We start from the raw sequence: 21,956 nt of genomic DNA, 5'->3' as shown, positions 1-21,956 counted from the left end.
AAGCTAATTTGGGGACAAGGAAACTTAGATCTCTGGATTTGCATGATGGCCACCCAGTGCTTTAGTCAGAGCTCTTGCTCACCAAAGCATTAATGTTTGTGATTATAAGCTTTCTTCTGCTAGTTCAACAAATTATTGAAGAATGTTTACTGAATCTCACAGATTTCACTTCCTTGTGAGGAGAGAATTACTTTTTTTTCATGAATAAAGATCTGCAGTCACTGGTAAACTCAGGTGACTGTAAATGCTACACAAATGGCTGAAACAAAATATGGAATAGTCAGGGTTGCCCATTTAGTGCTTTGACAGTCTGGGCTGACTTTTGCTGGTTGCAGGTCAAGAGCTGATAGGAACAGCCCCAATTCTCACATGTCCAGGGCCCCTTCCACGTATTCCTTATGCATTTAGGGTGACCTGGGAGCTGTATTTGGATTCTTGCAGTGAGTCTGCCATACTGATGTGATAGCACAAAACTTGTGCTGTCCTGCATCAGCAGACATCAAAGAAATCTTTTTATTTAATAGTAAAAGATGCGCTGAGGAGGAGAGAGTAGGGTCTTTGTCATCTTGTTCCATAGATAAATATCAAATGCAGAATAGATTGTTGTACAATAATGAGTACCTAAGAAAAGTCTGAGTTATTGAAACACGTTGCTATAGGGCAAAGCAGGGGTGGGATATGGTTAAAAAAAAAATCCAGCAAAGGAAGCTGGAACACATTTATTTTGCATTCTTTGCTTCCAGAGTAGCTTACTTTATTGGATTCCTTATGTATAAGTAACAAAGATCCATGAATAGTTTATTTGAATTTTATTTTTCTTGATCTATGCATGAGTTTATTAGCTTTAGGCAGGTGCATGAAGATTCAAGGCTTTTTTTTTCAAAAATTTAAATCCTAATACTACATTAAATTTTGTTTCCTTTTTACAAGCAGAGACCTTAGTTTGCAGAGGTTGCAGAACTGTAGCTGCTCACATCTGTAATTCATGTCCCCATCCAGATGTGTCAGTTGTTGGACTTCAGTGGACCTGAGGTCAGACTTGATGCAAATTTGGTAATTTTAAGAGAATTAATTTGGTGGAAAGAAATGCATGGAACGACTTGAGCGTTCTGCACTGTTGTGTTGAGCAATGCAGCCTTGAGTAATACAACTCACTTGTGTCCTTTTTTGTTTTGTGTTGTCCCTCCATCACATGATATGATTTGACTGGCACGAGTGGTCACTAACAGAGCTAAATTAGCGTTAATCAGCTCATGGAACAAGTCCAGTTTGAGAGGTGAATGAAAAAATGTAAAGCCCGAGCCCCAAATAACCCTGCTTAAAAAGTAGCTTATAGTAACGTGTTTATATATTGCTGAAGTATAGATTCTCCAACCTAGTTCCAAGTTAATTGAGAAAAAAATATTTTGTTAGGATCAGAATTTTATCTGAGTGGAAGTTATGTAGTTCTGCAAGCTCTGTATGGTCAAACTAGCATTGCATCTCCATGAAGTGAAGCAGGATCGATGCTGTGCAGCCGTATTCCTTACCTGCTGCAGCTTCCCACGAGGCTGCTGGATGCCCTGAGGATGGAGTTCCCTGTGCTCTCTGCTGATTTCATGGTGTTGCTGGATGTGTTAATGGAGCAGCAGATGTTAAAAGCGACTTTCCATGGGTTGTAAGCCAGGAAACACAAAACTGGGAGCTCTGTCAAAGCTGGGAATAGGCTCTTGGGGAGCTCCTGAACATTATCTGTTGTTCTCTGGACTGTGTGGCTGCTGGAAGTGTAGTCATGACTGAAGGGAAAATGTCTCACTTTAAAAATGGAAGTTGTTTTTTCTTTTTTTTTTCTTTCATTCTTTTTTTGTTTTCTTTGATAATTTTTATGCAAGTATTTTTTGTTCACGAGAAAAATGTCTAGAATATGAATATATGAACACAAGGATTTTGAAGACTTGGTCACTATTCAAATACAGCCGCTGTTCCCCTGAATGGCTTTGGCCAAGGCTACTTTTCTTTCCTGTGCTTTTACTTCCCTGCCTATGACTGATGTCATGCTGTCTTTCTAAAGATGTTTCAGAAAATGCAATAAAAAGCAGTGAATTAGATCTGAGTTACAGTTTTGTACAGTCACATGACTTTAGAAACTTTACTATGTCACTGTAGCTATCAGCCAAAATTTTAATCTCTGAATCAATGATGAAGCTTATTTTCAATGGCAATCTTGCCATGTATTTCATTCTTGGTACAGTTGCTAGGATAATACATATGTGAAAATACAGTTAAAGAAGACAAAGGCAAGATAAATAAATGTGAGCTTGTTTCTCTGTGCACTGAGGTCACTGATTGCACAAGCCTCTGCTTCTTCGTACTTAATATGCATGGCTTGAGTAGGAAGGCTAAAAATGTATAGTTAGGAAGGCAATGGCATGTTTTTTCAGACTGTTTTAATACCCTTTGGGCTGTATCTAGTATTAAAAGCCTCATAGTGTCTCCAGTTTTGTGTGAACTGTGGTTTCTGATGGATGATGATGCCCTGTGTGGTGACTGATGCTTCTGGTGTACAGCCTTTAATGTGTCCTTTGACTTCCCCTCACAGTTTCCTTCTTGCACAAACTCTAACTAGGAGAGTAGTTACAGAAACATCTCTTCTGATAAGGAGGAAAGAACTGCAAATATTCACAGCATGTTGTGGGCAATTCCTGGATCAGAGTTGCTGGAGGGACAGGTATTTTTAGTCAGAGAATTGTCACAAAATGGATCTTCTGGCAGGAGGATGCATTTGATTCACCACTACCACAGGCAGAACAACTTAATTGAAAGCACATTTTTGGATCTGTTTGTTCAGTCAGATGTTTGTATTCTGGACATTTTCCTCGTGAAGAGAGGATATTTGGAGTGAAAAAGGAAAAAAAAAAAAAAAAAACCAACCCACAAACACTTAAGAAATAGGAAGTGTTGTTCCAGGATGATCACTGGGAGGAGCTGTTTATTACAGTTTTTATGCATTAAATCAGTGGCAAGGAAATGATGAGAGAGTGGGAAGGTGATGTGGAGGCAAAGAAACTTTGTCATGAGTGGGGAATACTCTCCTTTAGTGGAAAGGGAGATTTTAATTTCATTAAAAAAAAAAAGAAAAAAAAAAAAGAAATTGAAGGAGTGGGAGTGGTGACCTCAAGGGAAAATACTAATTCACTAAGATTTTAAACTTCTATTGTATATTAATTATTAAAACAGAAGTGCAGTTGGAGCACATCATTTGTGATGGGAATGAACTAAACAGGTAGCAGTTGTCCAGCTGTCCATTAATGCACTGGAGAGCCCATGAGTTCCAAATGAGACAAGAACTGTTCCTGCTACTGGAATGCTGACAGGATCTTTGTCAGTAATCCTGTTATAGAGGTAACCCACCTCATAGAGACAGTTTGTGTTTGAATCTTGATATGATAGAGTGAAAGGGGAAAAATCTTTGTAAAAATTCTCCACCACTATCTCCATAATCTCTACTTGAGTGAGCATCAGCCAAGTGAGAAAATGAAAAATTACAACCTGCCAAGCATCACTGGCAGACCGAAATGAAAAAATTGCAAGTTAATAACAGTGATGCCTCCAAAAAATTTGCTGGCCAATTTAACATTGCTTTATCCAAGGTCACATCTTGCAACTGATTATTTTTAGTAATTTGGAGATGAGGATTTTCTACCTTTATTATGGGAAGTGAAGATCAGGGAAACACCAGGTACAGTTTTCAAACTCAAGGTTATTACTATCTTCATATCAAAAGTAAGTCGTGTTCCCTGCTTGTTTGCTTAAGACTGGACACAAATTTTTCCACTGTAGTGAAGTGGGACATTTTTGCTATACTCTGTGGCAGTGATGAAGTCAGTGTGACGTGAAAACTCACAGTGGAGTGAGGTTGGTGAAGGAATTGAAAATAGGAAAAAGTAGAACTTGCCTGAGTTTGTTCTGGAGCACTCTTGCTAATGTTCATGTGATAATTTTTATGTAATAGTGTTAAAAGAGATTATGTTGCCCATTTTGGAGGTTTAAGGATTGTGAACCTGGTGCAAGTGAGTACACAAGACTTAATGTAAGCTGTGTCCTGTGGAATAACCAAGGCACACTACGGGAATCCATGGTGTGAGAACCATTAGTGAACTGTAGCAGTACTTAATTTCCTCCAGGACCATCTGCACAATCATCTTAATATTACAGGGTAGACCTTGCTACAGCATTTACCCAGCACTGGCACACTGCCACTTACTTAAAATAGACCATTCTTCAACAGCTGAAATGTATTGTTGTGGGTGGAAACTCCTGCCCTAGGCTTACAGTGCAAGGGGAAACCCTCTGTGCTGTTGTTCTTGTGTGGTTCTGTGGTCCTTTTAATGAAGGATATGCAACATCCTGATATGCTGAGTGTACACAGCAGTTCTAGGGAGACTTTGTGGTCTGGTGGTTCAGGAATCTTGGCTGTGGGTGATTATTTTTCAGCCACTTGGTGGTTGCTGTGCAGAAAAGACTGCAACCCTTCTGGCCAACATGGAGAGTGAAGGGCATTTCTTGTTGGGGGATTGATGGAGCACTCTATTTGTAACTGTTTTTAACCAAAAAGGTCTTACCTGTAATCAAAATAATAAAATTACTTGAGCAGTTCCACTCTAGGACTCCCCAAAAGCATTTGGTTTTGTTCCTGTCTGTGTGAGCTGTGCAAGCTGGAGCTGTTCTGTGTTGAGAGAGGATTAACCTGCAAAAGGTGCCACTGGTGTTTGTTAGCCATCTCCATGGTCAGAAGCCTGGGTGAAGTCTCAGCCTTCAGAACCAGGTTTGCTGGACATATGCTCCGTAGGAACAAGAGCTGAATTCCCAGCTGTATTTCCCAGCTCTCTGTGGAGGTTCCTTATTAGATCACTCACGTCCTGCCAGCGTTCCGAGATCTGATAAGATTGAAGCTTGAACTGTTTAATTTTTCTCGCTGTCATGCAATGCATCATAGTGAGTTAGCTCCATAGCCCTAATCTAATGCTTACTGCAATGAAGCTGAGAATGCATCAATCAATACTTATTTCAGTAAGCAAAGCAAAATGAAGTATTCTTTTGACAACTTCTGTCCGTTTCATTATCTCATTTTAAATCACAAAACTATCTCAAAGTTTTCATACTTCCTTAAAATTTGTAGGCTGTCTGCTTTCATATACATCAGGCTGATGCCAGCAGCTCTCTCCTCTCCCAGACAAGGTTCCATCCATGCATTAGATTAATCTGTTGCATTCTTGTAGCAGAAGGAAGCTGATTCTTTCCTGATGTGTCCAGGCACCTCTGACAGGCAGACCTCTGGACTTAGGAGTGAAAATTTCAGGGAGTAGAAGACTTCAAGCTTGATGTTTTATCGCCTTGTTTGTTTTGTTTTTTCTTCCTCAAAAGTAGTCTTGTTTTGCGTTATTTGCAATGCAAGCAAAATTGAGCATCTTTAGTATTGCCATTCTCTAGCATCACTCAGATCACTCAGCCTTACCAGACTCTGACAGGCTGTGCTCTGTCCCAGGCCAGACACAGCTGCAGTTCTTGGATTATGCTCATGTTCAAAGTGGAATTTCCTCCCTGAACTCTGTGATATTTTCCCCACTTATATTAAGGCTACTTTCTATTTCTGCAGGAAAGTGTGTCTGTAAGTATACATGCCCTTTACACCATTTTTAGAGCAGTATAGTGGAGACTAAATTCCTCCCCCTTTTCTGTAAAACTCAATTTTCCAGAGTTATAGTTTTCTTTAAACATTGCAGACATAAAGAGATAAACATATATAGGTGAGATGACGAAACAAAGCATAAAGACAGATACCTGTACACATCTAGGCATGAGTTTCTCTTCACACCTTCTGGGACTGAACTGGATGAGTTGTCCCTTTATTTACAGCAGCTCTGTTGGTTTAGATGCTCTGTTCTGCATCTGCTCCATGGGAATGAAATGTCAGGGCACAACTTTGTGCTTACTTACATATAACCAGCTCTATGGATGCATGGCCCTCTGGATGGAGGAGAGAGCATCCAAAGCTTGTGACGTGCAGTTGTAAGATTGCAGCTCTTTGCCAGCTAAGAGGGGTGCAGCAAGCTGTTCTCAAAATCAGGCCATTTTTCCTTGTTTTTGTGAAAAGCTAGAGCTTGACTCTCTCGTTTTTGCTTTTCAGGAAGCTTAGTGCTTTTGGGCTGTCTCCAGCCAAATGCTGATAATAGGCTCTATAAGGGAACTTCTGTGCAATGATTCTTTTAGCAATGAAACTGCATGTAGCAAAAGTGGAACTGACCAAGAGAAAGGTAAGGTTAAAGCAAGCATTTAGACTTTTCCTTTTTAAAGACCTGGTCAGAGTAGATTAAGGCCACTTGAACACGCATTAACTATTTAAAATAGAATGACAATGCTGCACTTTTTTTCCTGCAAAAATCCTCTAGACTGTTGTACATCTAATAAGGATCACTTCTTTTAAAGTCTTTTTCCTGTGGCAGGTATTTGTGTATGAGGCTTGATTTGTAATTGTGCTAGAAATCAAAATCCTTCATTTTAATTGACCTTCCTGACCTTAAAAGAAATGTAAATACTTGCAGAGCATTGCATTTTGTTTTCTTCTGGAAACATTTTAAGATAATGCACCTGGTTGTCGTACTTGGAGAAGTATTTTTTCGGTAGGCCTGTTTCTTTCAGAGGCTAGCGAAATGATGGCAGAGATTTAAAATAGATAGCCCTTTGAAGTTTGTGTGCTGATTATTGAAGTGTGTGGAAAGGAGTTCTCTGACCCATTACAAAATAATTCATTTGCCAGCACAAAGCATAATGCATTCTGATGACACTCACAATTGCAGTACTTCCCGAGTAATTACCCTGGTAGTTCATTTTCTTATTGTTGGAATTCCTATTTGCATGTTATATTTAATTGAAAACTGCATGCTTTGATCTGTGCACGTGTGGAAATACTCATTGGGTTTAACTTGACAGCAAATGTGTATTTACTTTGCAAGTAAGCAAACATTTGGGTGTCTTACAGGCAAATGCATTTTTATCTCACTTGTGTGGGATACTACATCCCTGTACAGCTGCATTTTTCCAAGTTACAGCCAGCCCAGGTATTGGTGGATACTGGCTGCTCAGGTGTTTATCCAGCATATCAGGTTGCAGAGTTTTGACCTGTGCCAGAGCCCAGTTCGTGGTCAGACTTCGGCCTCTGTCCTCAGATTCATTTGCCAATGTTGCCTCTCTTCGGTGACATGATACGTGTTTGTACCAGCTGAGGTTCTTCCAGAGGAAAAGGAAATGCATCTCTGAACTTTGAATAACTTTAGTTTTTGTCAGAGTAAGGCTCTGAGGAGTGATGGAACTCACTCTTTCTTTTGGCAAAGAGATGGTTGAACTTTTCATATGTAACTGAAAGCACCTGGCTAATAAAGTGCTAAAGCCTGAAGTAGGAAGGACATCTCTGGACGGGATGAAGAGTAGAGATAATGTGGGGTAGTGCTTTGACACAGAATGAGAAGGCAGATTTGTGAGTAGAAGTAAATAAACCAACAGAAAACTTCAAACACTGATGTCTGGGTGTGATCTGCCTGTATTAAAATCAGGCTTGTAAGTTAAAACTAAAATAAGCACAGCTTGCCTTGTAATGGACTTGGGCATTCTAGAAAAGTCTTTTTAATAGAGTTCATATTGTATTTTGAGGTTAAATTACCCCAATAAAAATAATTCCTCTGTGTGCTTTCTGGATATGAAGTTTAATCAGACTGTCTTGGAAAGGAGCCTGGGACTAATACGAACATTTTCTTGATGTGATGTCTGCACATTTGCTCAAGAGGAGTAAAGGTCATTCCCCTGTTGGAATGGAAAGCGCTTCCTAAAGCCTGTTGGCAACACTAGATTTTGCTGCATTTTCTTTATGGTGGTGATGGCATTAAGGTTAAATTTAGATTCACAGCCAAAAGTAGTATGCAAGACAATAGTTAAATTAGCTGTTCTTCATATTCAGTGACTGTAAGTGAAAATTGGGCTGGATGTGGAAGAATTCTTAGTGTTATCACTGACCTCAGTTTTTCCCTATTTTTTATATCTTCTAAAAGCCTTCTGCTTAACAGCTCTTATAATGGTATAAAGGAGTGAAGGTTTTCTTGTACGAGCAGTTCTGGGGACTGGAGTGAAACTGCAGCTTGTACATCCAGTGGGTGGTCACTGGATAGAAACTCATTTTGGTTATTGCCAAGCTGGGTGGCAATCACTGAGCAGGTAGAACACCAAGCTAGCCAGTCATCCAAACCTGTTAATGTCCATCTTTTTAGGGTGTAAATATTTTAAGGGCAGTGTTTCTTACAGCAGTGCATTCTGGGGGCTTTTTGTGTGTTCAGGATAAAAATGCATGTGACCTTGGTTTACTTACACTACAAGAAACAAGAACAAATTCCATTGAATAAAAACACATCTGAAAAGTTAAAAAAAATCCTTTTCTACAGATTAAGCCTGGTGCCTTTCTCCTCCCTTTTAAACATTTAAACACACTCTTTACATGATGCTTAAGCTTTTAAGTCAAAGTTATGAGGTGCTTCAGCCAGGCTTGAGCCTGAGAACAAGACCCAAACCAGGACAATAACAAAATGACACAAAGATTGACTCCACCGTGCTTGCTGGATGAAGTGAAAAGTGCTGAAATATAAATCCTATATCCTGGGATTTCACTGCCTGCTGGAACTAATCTCATTAACTTAAAACCACCTGAGGCTTAAGAGACATATACACTGCTGTGAGAAATTATATTTATCTCATCCTAGGGGGAAATCCTTTCCCTCCCCCAGCTTACCTTACTTTTGACTTTGTCATTCTTGAATTACCAGGTCATTTCTCCCCCATGGGAAAGTTGTCATAGCTCACAGCTATGCAATTACTGTCTCTGAAGTTCACTGCTCTATGAATGCTGAGATCACTGTTCGATGGTTTTCTTCTTAAATAATTTCCTAGAGAAAACAAAGACTGGAAAAATAATAGGTTAGCAGTTTACTTAAAGAAAATTCCTCCAGAGCTACAGGAGAAGATTCCAGAGCTAAGTACACAGCATAAGGCAAACAGCTTACTAAAAGCATTAAGGTGTTTATTGCCTTTGTGAACCAAACACTGAGTTTTCCTTAACCATTAAAGTTTAAGAGATTGGTGGCCTCTGATAAGTGGTAATTGAATGCAGAAATTTCCAATGCAAGGTTGCAGTTTGAAATCCCATGAGTGTCACCAGGGAGAGCTCTGTAGTTGTGTGGTTGATTGCTGCACTCCCATTTGGATTGAGACTAGATCCCAAATCTGCATTCAGTATTAAATTCAGTCAGTAGAAATATTTTGTTTGACATGGGAGGATTTTGGATAAGGCTTTTACTGATAATCTTGCTGGACTTTGAGAAAGGCAAAATGACCTTGCTCAAGTGTCTTTCAATGTGTGTCTACTTCTGAAATAATGAATAAATCAACTTTGAGTTATCCATTAAACAGCTCAAATATAAAGGGATAGTAAGGAAAAAAAAGGTAACGTTAAAACAGAGTGAGCTCTGAAAACTAAGTCCTGAAGGCCTGATCTCTGAGATGGAATGCAGAAAGCCTTATGCAAGGGAAGCTTTTTGTGGTGAACCTGGCCCTTGGGGTGCTGCTCCCAGAGGGGAGCCCAGAGTATGTGTTGTGGAGCTGAAAGTTACTTGCAGTGAAATGGAGGTGCCAGCTTCTGTGACTAAGAGAAATGACCACTGAGTCAAACTCCACATCATTTCTGTAAAACCCAGCTCAGAAGGTGATTTGTGGGTTTGAATGATGGGTCTGTCAAAGTTCACTCTTCACAGTGGTTTATTGGCCCTGAGTCACCATTTCACTGACCAGCCATTTAAATTGTTCTGTGTTGATAGAGTGTATATAGAGACAGCAATAGATGCAGTTGTAATTGCAGACCACTTACATTAATTAAAAATGATAATATAAGCTTCTGCTTCTCTTTCATCTGCATGGGATGAAAGTGATCTGGTCTGTTGATGGGAATGCCCCATTAATCCTCCATTAATGCCCTGTATTTAAGGGCCCACAAAGAGGTGTGTATGAGCAAATAGTGAAGTGCATTAATATCTCTGAATTAGAAGTCCATGTAATTATGGTGCTAATTGTGTGTTGTTGTGATCTTGTCTAGAGGTAAGTGAATTTGGTCAAGTGGTTTTGTTTAATTTTGTCAAGTAATGAATAAATCAGTGAAGTTATAAATGGCTATTGCTATTGTAAAGAATAGAGTCTGAGGTGGTGAATGTCGCTGAACTCTAGTGTACAATCCCTTTTCAGTCCTGCATAAATGAGTGCAGCATATTCCAGTTTATTTAGTGATGGACAGGTTGTTAGTTCTTAAAATAGCTAAGGAGTAGGAACCTGACACCTTGAATGATTTATGTGGGTTTTTTGTAAGCTTGTTTCTGTTTTGTAACCTTTAAAATGTGGGTTTTATGAGTGATATCATTAAAATTTATACTCCCTCTAGTATGTGATGTTTGTCATTATTGCTCTGCTGGGCATCCGGATCACCTGTCTGAATTATAAAGCAACCTTCCTTGGAGCTAAATTGTAATTTTCTTTCCAAATGTGTGCTGACTTCATTATTTTTCATTGGTACTCCCTTACCAGAGTAGAGGCCAGAATCTGGCCTTTTCTGCTTTCCATCCAAGTGGGAAAGGTTGCTAGGAGTAACTGTGTATTTCTAGGAATGAGATACGACGGGTCATTTAACTTAGGAAATTTGATATCAATCAGAAAAAACTTCCAGAGAATTTGTTTTAAAGTGTACTCTATTTTTTCTTCTTTGTTAACTCAGACTGGTATGCTCAGGAGGTGATTTAATGATGTGCTGGGCTTTGTTATGGTAATTTAAAAGAGTTTCAGCAAAGAGTGAATCTCAGAAAAAAAATGCTGATACTGAAAGTGAATCACAATCCTTGATTCCATCAATTGAGACTCTTAAAGATCTTATACACCAGGAAGGATTTTGTAAAAGGCTTCAGAGTTGTGCCTTTAGTCTGCATCCTCAACTTGAAGGTGCCGAAAAGCTTTTTTCTGGAAAGCTCCACAATACTCTCAAAAAGTTTTGGGTGTTTTTTTTAGCTAATTAATCCAGTGAAAAACAAGTTTTTCTGAGCCATGGACTACTCCTCTGGTTCTCTAAAGGCTGTCAAGCAAACTGCTCTGTAACTCCTGAATATAACCCATCTCTCTCTCTTCTTTCAAGAAATGAATGATTTATTCAATGTTTGTTGTATATTGATTAGCAGATTGTGGTATAGAGTAATTCATTGCAAACTTCCCAAACATGACTTACTAGCCAGCTTTCTTCCAGAGGTGAGATGGAGTTGTTTTCTGACCAGTACAACTGCAGATGTTTTAGTTTTTTCAAACCAAGCCTGTTTGCCTAGAATCAGATAATCGAATCAACCATTAACCCAGCACTTCCCAGTCCTCCACCAGCCCATGTCCCCCAGTGCCACATCTTGTAAATACCACTGGGCATGGGGTTTCAGCCACTTCCCTGGGCACCTGTGCCAGGGTGTGACACAGCTTTTAGTGAAGAAATTTGTTCTAATAGGCAGTCTAAAACTTGCCCTGGCACAACTTGTATCAGTTTCATCTTGTCCTTTTGCTTGCTGCTGGGGATACCACCCCCACTTGGCCACAGCTTCCTTTTCAGGTGGTTGTAGATACTGATGAGGTTCCTTTTCTCCAGGCTGAACACCCCCAACTCCCTCAGCTGCTCCTCAAAGGACTTGTTCTCTCGTGCCTTCCCCAGCTTCATCTCAGAAGATGCTAGAGCATGCAAAAGAGCTGGGATTCGGGCTTCTTGTAGCAATGCCACTAGGACAGGTGGTTTTTGTTTGTGTGTTTGTGTTTTTCTTACAAAACCTTGCCATTGTAATACAAATGATTTACTGATGTTAACAGAGGATAAAATACTAATTTCAGTGCAGCCTCAGGCTACCATGATATATTCAGTGCTGTCACCTAGTTTCATTGAAAGATATGTGATATAGCACTAGAAAACAAGTTTGAACAACAAAATATGTGTTACTGTTGGAAAACATAAGAATGGAATGTGTCAGATAAGAGTTATGTCAGAATAAGTGCTCTCAAGCACTCGACCCTCAAGCCAGTGGCCTCTTCCTGAAATACTTGGTATCATGTTCCCTGTTGTTGCAGTTATTAAAATTCCTTGTCTGCTTCTGTTCCCAGAATGATTATTCTCTCAGTATTTGCAAGGCAAGTTCCCTGTCATGTTACAGATTTCCCTATTTATTTTTGTAATAAAGAAAATGTGAGCATCAGAGGTTCCTGCAATGAACACTTCCAGCAGCATAATTCCTACAGCTGGAAGGAAGGCTCTGTGTGTTTGCACTCCTAATATCAACTAAGGTCTTTTTCAATATTCTTGTCCTCTCACCACACACACTGCAACTAGACTTTGATTAAAGTAATGCTATCAGGTTGAAGTTTAATTTGCTCTATGCTACTTACACGTACTTTAAAATTGTGAGTGGACTCCATAGATAAATGTCAGTGAGATGGTGAAGGAGGTGGAAAGAAGAGCTGTGATGGTGATTAAAGGAGGCTGAGTTGAGTTTTTCATAGGGTTAATGCTTTCCAAATTGGAGGCTATAAGATTGAAAGTGAAGGGCACACTCCTTGTTGAGGGAAAGTGGTGGAGTGATCCTAATACAGAATCTCATTAAAGCAACTGTCAGGATTCCTCTATTTTACCATCACCTCCCCTATTCTGTAAGAGTCAGCTGTCGTTTGGAGTGAGCATACTGCCAAAGAGGCATTTACAAATAAATGAAAAATGTCACATTTGATTTTGCTGCTTTCAGAGGACTCCGTGTCAGCTTTGTCACAAACCCTTTGTTATTCTCTCTTTCAGATCTCGTCTGGACTTTGGAAATAACTTTGGTTCTTGGATTCCTTCTGTTGTCCCAGGGTAAGATCCCTGGATTATGACTTTTTATTAACATTTGTGCAACAGTTAAATAACACTGACTTTTCACTGCCTATGAAGGATGAAATGCTAGAAGTTCTTACCAATTACCTTATGAGTGTGTATAGAAGCTACATAATACAATCCACGCTTGAGAATACCACTAAAAACCAGATTTATTTCGTAGTTTTTCCTATAGAAGTATTTGCACATTATGGTAATTACTATGCAAAATGTTGTGTGCTGTTCTAGTAGCCACATAAAATATAAATAGCTATGTGGTTTTATTTGTTTCTAAAGAATATGTACTTCTAAGTTGATAGTGTTCTTTTTTCCCATATTTATAATTTCTCACTCTTCCACTGTATGTTAGATCGTTATAGTGCATTTTGCTGCTTGTAAGCATATCAAAAGGTAAGTTGTTTTTCTTACGTATTTGCTGGCTCTGTAAGTGAACTTAATGTGCAGTATCAGTCTACTCCTTTTAATGCAAAAGCATTACCATAAGATTGGATATCTGTCGAAATGTCATTACAAGAAATAGTTGAGATGGTTTAGATACGAAGTATCTAAACTACAATCACATCTAACAAAACTGGCGTAGTTGTTTTTTTCTTCAGTTTTTGAGATTGCAATCAAAATACAGTGTTTACTAAAACTGCTGTGAAAGAAACTTCATTAACATCCAGAGAAATACCTGTGATCCTTTAAATAGGAGTTGAAGATTTTTGAAGACAGACCTAGTGCTACATTTAAGAGTAATTTTCATCCTTGCTGCATTGTCTGTGATGTCCAGGAAGTGTAACCTGCAAATAGTAATAGGACAAGAGATTACTACTTTCCACTAACTTCAACAAATAAACTCGCACCATATAGAAAGAATTGGTTCCTGATGGTTTTGTATTTCTGAAGGGATTCTTCAATAATGATTCACATGCGTTTTGCAATCTGGCAAACAGCCAAAAATCCCTTATTCAATGCATGTTTTTTCATAGCATATTTAAAAAAAAAAAACTTGCTGCATTTTATCACTATTGCTATTATCAGATTTTTAAAAAAACAAGAGAACTGAAGAAAATCACTTTGGTGTTGCTTCTGCACTCTGGAGACTCCTAGGAAAGTGGGGAAGAATTGGACTTTGTAAGGGGGGAATCAGGAACAATTTACGGTGTCACTTGCCCTATGCACAAGTTTTGCTTCTATTCCTCTTTCAGCTGGGATTTTAATGGAGCTTGATGAGCTCTACTTTAGCACTGCTGAAATTTGCTTTCTTTGGTGAATGCATATTTGTCAGCTGTTTATGCATTTTTAATACATTGTATTTCATGTCTAGTTTTTGCTGTTCTGATACACCTTTTGCTTAATTAGTATGAAATGTGTTGAATTTGTTCTAAAAGAAAATTTAAAATGAATATTTGAAATAACTGTTGTTTCCTGACAGCTCAGCCTTTTTATTTTTCTTCTTTTAACTAGAAATCAAAACTTGTTAACTAGAACTTCCAAAGAGCACCCTTAATTTGTACTTTGGACAGTGTTGTTTACATGGTAGTACAAAGTTTGTGACAAAGCTCTGTATAGCAGTCTCTAATACTGTGTTTGCAGCAGTGGGCTGCCCAGCCTTGCTGTTCTTCTTTTGTATTAGAAGAGTAAAAAAAAAAAATCTAAGATGTGAATCTGTAAAGACAGAAAATTAATTCTGGCAGTGTGGAAGATGATGACATAGTTTCAAGGAATGAACCAGACAGTTCAAGGCTGTTATATTTGTGTAATTAATTAATATTACTGTAAACAGAGATGGAAGGAAGTAAAACTGGGAGGAAAATAAAGAAGTCATCATTGTCAGTGCTGTTCATTCCCCAAACTCTGCCCTCCTGTTTGGCTTATACAGTAAATTGCTTTGAGGTAACTCTAAATGGAAATCTGTAGCACTTCACATCTAAATGGGGCATGCACTTAGTGGTAAAGCAGTGCTGCAAAGGCCAATCCAGAATTCTCCCAAAATGCCTTGGAACAAAAATATGTTTAAATATGACTTAGCAGATTTGCAGAAGCTTAGACTTTCACTCACCAAATTTTCAGTCAAGCACATTTGATCGTGTTACTGATGTTGATGTGTCCCAGCTTCTACAGAGCTGAGCATACTCTGATCCATGGTTGTGCAGATGTAAGTATCTGTATCCCAGCTGTTGGCATATATGGGAATTAATTCCATATATTAGTCTGAATCGTGAGATTGCTCTCAAGTGCTGGGTGTCCCTACAAGCAGTGGATGAAATATCATGGCTGACAACAGTGCCATGAGTTAGAAAATAACTTTAGTGGGAGATTGTCTGAGATCTCCACCCAGCAAATAGCAAAGACAGATTAACAAAATGAAACAGAAACACAGAACCACTGTGCTTATTCAGTTCAGTGCAGAACTTGAAGGCTGGGAATGAGCCTAGGAAGAGCTAATTTGACTTAGCTGTTCTTGCCAACAGTTGTTTAGCTCCTGGACCCAGAATATTCTTTCACCCTATTTCCATACACAAATGTCTCTCTTCCTTTTTAATTTAATAAAGGTGCTGTATTTCTAAGTCATGGGGATGCTGGTCTCATTTCAGCAGGATAAATCATAGACCCTTCCTAGTGCCCAAATACACGACTTGTCATGGAATAAGACACCTTTTCTGTGTATGAAGAAAAAATAATTGACAGAGGAGAGGGTGGGGGAAGTAAGGGATGATAACCTGGTCAAGTAGGAAAAGATAAGGTTTAGAGGGGTTATACATCACAAGTTTGTCAATTAAGTTATTACAATTTCATCTTAGAAGATGCACTTTAAAATCCTGAGGATCATTCCTAGTTGAAATCAGTGCAGTTTTTAGCACCTCTTCTGATTTGCACCGTGTTATTTCTTAAATTCCATATTATTCCATTGAATTCAGAGAGGTCACTCATGGAATAAGGAAATTGTTCCTCACCTCTTTGTATCTGAGGTTCTGCTTTGTGCTGCTGCCCCCTCTTAGCTGTTACAAAACACTGTTATTTTTGAAGTGTCCTCTGAAGTGTTTTGCGTTTTGGCTTTGTAAATTGCAAGTGATGTAATAGAACTCACAGCAGAAAGGATATGTGGAGAAGACAATGCTAACAAACAATTTGCAGCTCCTCATTGCCGTGGCTGAATGACTTGGTTTTAGGTAATTTGCTATTCAAACAGGAATAATGAGGTAAAATGTGTTTTACTCATTTTCATTGTGGCACAATGGTCAAGCCTGAACCACTTAATTTGAGGGGGTTGGACAGGGCAACAAAAATTGCTAATCATGTGCTTAATTGATCATTCTCCCACGACTGCCTCTAGCTGTTGTGTGGTAACGATGGTCTGAGAGAGTAACCATCAGAAAATTGCTGAGACCATACAGGAACATACCAGGAGTGGCTTAATGGTGAAGTGGTTTAATTGCTGCCAACTCAGCAGAGCAAAGGCAGGGGCCAAAACTCATGTGCTGAACCCTAGAAACCTGAGTTTTTGGTCAAAACCTGACTTGAAATGCATGTGGTGTGATTGTCTCTGCATAGTCTATTTGGAGGGGCAGGGAAATGTCTTTGACTGCATTTCCCGGGGTTGTTATTTTAGCATGAGCATCTTGGGAATGTTTTCAGCACAGAAAAACATTAGCAGGACCTAATGCATTTTGAGCTTTCTCTATGAAATTGTAGTATTTTTTTAAGCAACAAATAATGATAATTACAGCTGGGGTTGGTAGTTTATTTTTTTTTTTTACGTTTCCTAGAACAAAAGTGTTTGAAATCCCATTCAGAATTGGTTTTCAAGTTCATATGCCTGCATATAGATTGGAATTACTGTAAGAAAGATCAATGAATTGCCATTCTGGTAATAGTATTGGCTGTATTTGATAAGTATGTCCTTGGGCTTTTCTCAGAATTACAGCTAAATTTATGAGTGCCGGATACAATTCCTGTGAGTCTTCTGTAGCTGTAGAAACAGGTTGTGCAAACTTGTCACCAATAACAGTGGTCTCCAGTAGAGCAATGGTTTTGTACAATGTCTTCATATAAAAGAAACAAATACAGCCTTCCATCCCCCACCATCTGTTGTTAGGAGTATTCCCTTATTTTCTACTGTTTTGGGGAAGAATTTGGCTTAATGTTCTTGAATTAAGTATAATAATTAAGATTTTAAACATTTGTAAAAGCTTGACTTGCATGCAGGAGGTAGATTGTGACAGCCTCACATGCCATACTAAAGTGATACATAAGTAGAGCAATGTTTTCATCAACAGAAATGTGTTGCTGTTCAAAGTTGATTCTCTCTGTAGGGTGCCATAAAGTAATTAGAAGACTATAATATAATCCTTCAGTATTGCATTAATTCCTTAGAGGGATGAATTCATCTTTTCTGACTGCAGTAGTGCATGAGTGGCCATGGAAATGCCACTGAACTATAAAATCATCTGTAAAACAAAGAATAGTTTTTCTAGACCAGCATGTTTATTTTACAAAACTCATAAAAGGCTCATGCTTTTAGTGATGTTTGCTTGTAGCAAACTGGAAGTGAAAGTATTTATCTTAAAATTAAAAATTGACATGGAATGCTGTGTTTGCCTTAAAGAAAACTGCATGTGAGGTATTTGTCTTCTGTGAGGACTTAAGACTCCTAGAAGGTCTGTGCCAACACAAGAAGAATCTCTTGTTACAGATGATGGATTTTTGCAGCTGGTGTAAACTCATCCAGCAATGGCTGCATACTGTAAATTTAAAGGATGAGAATTTTGAGCACTTTTCTTTTTCCCAGCAGTGGGTGGAGAGCTGGGTTTGTATAGTGAGACAGTGTTGCAAATCAGCCTTGATTGGGCTTTTCTTGGATTTTTATTTTTGTTAACTGCCCAATGCTCTAAGCATGAGTTTGTAATAGAGGTTTGTATTGTCTGGAAGGGGAGGGACACTGACAATGCATGTCTCAGATGGAGGAAGACTGGAATTACTCAATGGGTGTGATCAGAAATGATTCTGTGGGCAGCCCCTCTGAGCTGAAATGTTTCCCTGCTTATAGCAGGAATTCCAAAATCCACAAGGACATTATTTTACTGTCATTTTATTATTCTTCTATAGAACATCTTTCTGATTGTGCTGTGAAGTGTGTTGCAATTGAGAGGTTCTTTCCAGCCCACCAGACTTGTGTGTTTCTGCTGTGTTTCAGTTTGTACTCAGCATTAATCCTTCCTGTACTTAACGTTTTCAGCTGCAGTGGTGGAAGGGCCCTTGCTGCCATATCCCAAAATAAAGCCCTTTTCTTGGAGAAACCGGGCATTGAGGTCTAGTTCACTCTGGTGCAGGCTTTGGGAATGTGCAGCAAAAGTTCAGAAGTCTAATTGAGGAAGCATTGAATTGAAGGCCTGCCTTGACTGTTTCACTCAGGTGAATAATTCCGTGCTTTTGCAGAGGCTGCATGCCTTAGCACAAAGAAAGGCATGAGTGGTTCCATATGTGCAGGTTAGGACTAACAACTCTCTTGTATGACACATGAAGCAAGCCTTAGGTTTCAAGCAAAGGAGCATCATCACTATTTGTTAGTTGCTAAATATCTAAATGCATATTTATTGTGCAAAACCAAATTTTCAGCCAAGGTATAGATCATTATTTCTCACATGACTATTGAAAAATTAAAGAAAATATGGAAGCTGAAATAGGTGCTTAACACCTTGCTGTAGTTCAGGGCACAGGTGCAATATTTAGCATCCTCTTGGTATTCTCCATATACTTAATAATTCTTTAAGACTATGCTGTTCTAATTATAGCACATCCGAGTTCAAAAAGAGTGTTTCATACAGCCTTAAGGCCTGTGAAGGAGATAATCTTCCTGGGAGTTCTGACATTTGTTTTAATGGAAGCAGGATCAAGCGCAAATGCTAGGCTGGAGTGACATTTAAATATGATCAGCAATACTGGTCAGTGATCAGGAAATCGAGCTGTTCCAGCTGTTAACTTAAGAGACCCCTTTATGTAACATACTGTCAATTGCAAGGATTTTTTAAATATTTTTCTTAGAAAGAATATGACTCTCCCTCTATGAATAAACCATCCCTATCCCGGTGATGTAGTTGACAAGGCTCTGATGCATTTCAGCAACATTATGAATCTTACCTGCTGGAGATGGAGTTTATATGCATGGATACAGAACTGCTCAAAGCAAAATGTTTCACCATCCTCGGATGAACACTTTCGGTGCTCCAAGGCGTCTCAGTGCATTAGGGAAGAGAGCTCATCTCCACAGAGATAAATGTTTTACAATGGTTTTACTTTCACCAAAAGCTGAAGCCATAACCAAGAAATGGAACAATTTTTGATTGAAAAAATCATCCCAGCTCCCCTCCCTGAACAAAACACTAGCACAACAAATTTATTGTAATTAAAGTAATAGAGGTTTCGGCTTCAACAAGGAGACTGTCCAATATGTGAGGCTTGCAGAAAATGGAAGTGGGGAGCGTCAGCTTTCAGGGCAGTGTTTAGAGACAGGGTTGAGGGCTTTGAAGGTAGGCAGATCCAGCTTTTTGAGAGGCTTCTCTCTGAGGGTTAGATATTCCTGTTGTTTTCACCTTGGCTCCTCCAAGTGCAGCTGTGCCCTCTGTTAAAATCAGCTGTGCCTGATGTCCTAAAACACTGCTGTGGGAGTCACTGACTTTGCCACCGCAGACCTTCTGGATCTGTTGTGAGTTCACTGAGTAATATTCATTACAAGCTGTGTATTGACAGTTATTTTTACAAAGTATGACTTTTTTTGCATAACTACCCTTTAGCCTAGGTAGAACTATCACTGGTTAGTCAACAGCTATATGGTGATTATCATTCAGAAAACGATAGATTGTGTTTTGGAAATATATTTTCATGAGCACAGTTTACCTCATGTGAAGGACAATTTCATTGGTGAATCACTGTAGAACTTTAAAGGGTAAGTTTGACACTTCTCCACATTCCGTCACTTACAAATGTGTCAAAAAAACGAAAATGTCCTATATCTTCCCTCCCCCCCCTTTACAGTGAAAGCAGTAAACACCTTCCATTCCTTTTTGGACCTCCTAAATTAATTTTTTTTTTTTTTTAATTTTCTGTATCTATGCTCACATCTTCATTTATCCATTAGTTGCCTTCCTCATAACCCACAGAAAAATCTGTCTCACAGGTACATGTTGAGACATGAGTAGGAGTAAAAGGCTGGGGCAGAATGGAAGCCTCTGGCAGACACAGCAGCTGACAGGGGATGTGGTGCTTTGCATTTTAGTTTTGAATAGTTTGGTGTTTCTGCAATGTTTGTAGGAATGCATTTGCAATAAGAAGTGAGAGCATCTTGTTTGATAGCTTTTATAGTGATATTAGTTCCTTCAACCCAATAGAAGCAGCCTGACATCTTTCTTTTTCCTGTTGTTTTTCATTTGGATTTTTCCTATACTGAACGGATATATTCAGAATCAGCTGAAGCTTGACAAATGCAGCTGTGAAGACTTGTCTTCAAGCTATACTGCAGATTTTTCTCTTGCCTTTCTTTGCTCCAAGAAATATCTGTTCAACTGTTTTTATAGTATTTTTATGATAGGCATTTCAGATACCTACTGCTGGATAAATAAAACTGCCTTCCTAGCTTAAGGAGCCAGGGATGTTTTTTCATTTGTTTCTCAAAATCTGTTGCAGTGCAAAATGTAGTTGGATGTCATAGTAAAGAAGATGGCCTGGCATGGAAATGAGAACATAATTAAAATTATTTTTACTGTTCTCAGGATTTGGAACAAACTGTTGCTTAAACCTTTTTCTTAGAGGTATTACACCTAACAAGCTCTCTTGAGAGAGATGGGGGTAGAACAGCAAAGCTATCAACAAAAATACGGAACGGCTGCGTTCCCTGGGGTTTGCTTAAATTCGAAAGTGGATAGGAACTGTGAAGAAATATAATGCAATCCAGTAAAGAAACTGCAGTATAACTCCAGTGGCCTCAGACACAGTAATGTACCAGTGTAAAGACCTCGTATTAACCTGAAAAATAGGTAACAACATAAAACACTCTAAAGTTGCTTAGTTTACATTTGTCCTTGATGCATCGTCTTCAGTGTCTTGTGGTGTGGAGATCAATTTGTGCTGTAAACTCTGTGGAATGTAAATCAGGTCTTTTTACCTGCTGTGGAGAAGGCCCTGTGAACCTTTTCTGGGCTGCCTGTGTTAGAGTAGGACATGCTAAGTTCAAGATGACTGCTGAGCTAAAGCAGCAGTCAGATGGAGTTAAATGAAGATGTTCTTGGTCTTCATTTAATGGCAGGTTGAGGTTTATTAAGCCACTGAAGCCACTTGTCATGTGAGATTTTCTGTCCTTGCCCACGTGAATGGACCGGATGGAGGCATAGCATTGGTTGTCTAGGATTTGAAGCAAAGGAAGGGGAAAACAGTAATTCTTGAGGAGTGTTTCAAATGTTTCCTTTTTTTTTTTTTTTTGATAATCTGGAATGCCTGTTAATCCATGCAATATTTGTTTTATTGTAGTCCTTTCTCAGAATTTGTGAATGCCTTCCATACAGAATCAGCAGTAATGATTTTGCAGAGCCACAGACCTTCTCTTTTTGCTTCTGAAATTCTGATTGAGAAGTAGCAGTTCTTTTGTTTGTTGTTTTGAGGAGGAGCTTGGTACAGGGTTCATAGTGAAAAGTGTGCTTGAATTTGAGCAAATCAATGCTTTCCAAGTCTGACAAAGATTTTTTTTTTGATAAAATCCCATTGAATTGCAGTCTCCACTGTCCTCCATTCACACACATTTGAAAATCTGGGCTCAGGTTTTTGGTGTCTGACATACTGGACGATTATGAGAACTGGAACTTGCAAGAGTAGATCTGCATTTTACATAAGGGTCCCTGAAGTCTTGGAGCCTACAGTTCAGTCTGAACATAAAAATTCCTTCAGAAAACTGGTTGAGTTTTGTCATTATTGTTAA

At 38.9% G+C, this 21,956-nt stretch overlaps 1 protein-coding gene across 4 annotated transcripts in view; it reads left to right on the top strand.

The window, feature by feature from the left end:
* Positions 1-21,956, top strand: part of NAALADL2 (N-acetylated alpha-linked acidic dipeptidase like 2) — a 423,086-nt gene that overhangs the window by 12,089 nt on the left and 389,041 nt on the right. For 2 of the 4 annotated variants that reach the window (XM_032119477.1, XM_032119478.1), the window contains exons 2-3: positions 12,929-12,985; positions 13,356-13,396. The gene's annotated coding sequence lies outside the window, so the exon portion shown is untranslated. The remainder of the gene's footprint in view (positions 1-12,928; positions 12,986-13,355; positions 13,397-21,956) is intronic. The other 2 variants (XM_032119479.1, XM_032119480.1) reach the window with 1 other exon arrangement.

Source organism: Corvus moneduloides, chromosome 10, assembly GCF_009650955.1.
Source record: "Corvus moneduloides isolate bCorMon1 chromosome 10, bCorMon1.pri, whole genome shotgun sequence".
Lineage (NCBI taxonomy): Eukaryota > Metazoa > Chordata > Aves > Passeriformes > Corvidae > Corvus > Corvus moneduloides.
The sequence above is the reverse complement of the archived record's forward strand: the minus strand, read 5'-3'. Positions and strand labels throughout refer to the sequence as shown.